The sequence below is a fragment of the Canis lupus genome, chromosome 8 (assembly GCF_003254725.2).
Source record: "Canis lupus dingo isolate Sandy chromosome 8, ASM325472v2, whole genome shotgun sequence".
NCBI classification, from domain to species: Eukaryota; Metazoa; Chordata; class Mammalia; order Carnivora; family Canidae; genus Canis; species Canis lupus.
This window is the reverse complement of record NC_064250.1, coordinates 5032193-5033949: the sequence shown is the minus strand read 5'-3', so window position 1 is coordinate 5033949 and position 1757 is coordinate 5032193. Positions and strand designations below refer to the sequence as shown.

General features: G+C 39.7%; 1 pseudogene; it reads right to left on the bottom strand.

Annotated features, from left to right (window-relative positions):
• Positions 1 to 737: 737 nt before the first annotated feature.
• Positions 738 to 856, bottom strand: LOC112658233 (U4 spliceosomal RNA; annotated as a pseudogene).
• Positions 857 to 1757: the final 901 nt, after the last annotated feature.

Below are 1757 nucleotides of genomic sequence, written 5' to 3'. Positions count from 1 at the left end.
CTGGTTCAGACTACCTGATACAGATCACATTTGTAGTCCAGTTTCTGGTCCTTATTTAGAAGTGATTTCATGTGACAAGTTTATTTTCCCAAAATGTCTGCAACAATATTTCCAGTTCTACATATTCTGCTAGACTCCTCTTACTCTCCCATCAAGAGGTATAATCTATTTCCCAGCCTCTGGAATCTGGACAGAACTTTGTGACCTCCTTGACAAACAGAATGAAACAGAATGTCTGACTTACATAAGAGATAGTACACTTTCTGCCTCCCTCTCTTTCTCTTGGAACCCAGTCACCATGTGGCATGTCAGACTACATGATATTGATATCCATTCAACAATATTGATATTCCAGTCAACAATCCCAGCTAAGAGAGTGGCTGAAGCCATCATCAGCCATCATACATGTGAGTGAATGAGTCTTTAGGTGATTCTACTCCCTAACATCCGCTTCATCAATTTCTCAAAAAGCAGAGCTTGTACCTACCTCCTCTTCTACTATCCGGGGGTAGGCGGCATCAGTGTTTGGCTACAGCCACAGATTTCTGTGAAGAGTAGCACTGGGCTCAAGGAAATGCAAGGAAAGGAAAAACAGAACCAAAGAAGCTTCCCCTCACTCATGCTCCCCCTGCCCTCTGCAGCCCTTCATCCTTTGAAGCTCTCTCCACTTTTAGCAGCTCAATGTAAACAGTAGCTTCCCAAAAGGTTTATTGTTTCCTATTTGTTTTGTTTTGTTTAGTTTTTGAACTCTGCATTTCTCTCTCACTTCTCAAGATTTCTCAGTGTTAATTTTAATTAGCAATAATTGCGCCTCAGATAAACCTCATTGGCTATGATACTGCCACTGCGCAAAGCTCTCAGTGTTAATTTTAATACAAAGAGACAGCAGCTCATGCTAGTTCACCATCTTGGTAACAGATAGAAAGATAGAAAGATATAAAAGCACAGATAAAAGAAACACCTGCTTATCCATGAAATAGTTTACATTTTGGATATCTATTCATAGTTGATCAATTTTCCAAATATTGCCTTGATAAGATAAACCTAGTAAGTGTGCACACAGATAGATTCACAGGACTATCTTTGCAGTGCCAGTTGAACCAGGGTCGCTGGTTTGGAGAACATTAGAGTTTCAGATGCCTATTGTCTCTTGGTCACTGATGGAACTTAGAGTAACAACAAGATGTACAGTTAGTTCCATCTAAATTTACATTTCTAAAGTCTATATATTATGGATATATTGATAAACAAAGAAACCAAACTACACCTTAGATAAACCAGTGACAAATGTGTTAAACAGCTACACATTTCAAATGGCCCCCTGCTTCATTGGGAATAAACTCACTGACTCAAGCTTCCCAGTATCATCCTAGTTTCCAGTGTTTCCTCTGTTTCTGCCTCTACTTTCTTCACAGCTTTGTGGAAAACAGCTGTACTGGTCTTCAACAACATATCATATCCTGTATATCATAGCCTGTATTGTAATGCAAAATCTGTCTTGTCTGAATTAGAAAAGCATTTCTCCAGCTTTTCTCCACGTAAGTGTCATCCCTTTACACACTAACTTTCTCTGTCTGTGTCTGCTGCTGTGGCCATACCATGATCCAGGCTCTAGCCTCACAGCCCAAAGCTGACAACTAGGACTTTGCTGCATGATTGCAACTGGGCCCCTTTATTTCTTTACAGATTTTAAGGAATTTTATCCCTGTCATTTGGAGAGAAGAAAAAGTGAACACCTGACTGATGTTCATAATTAG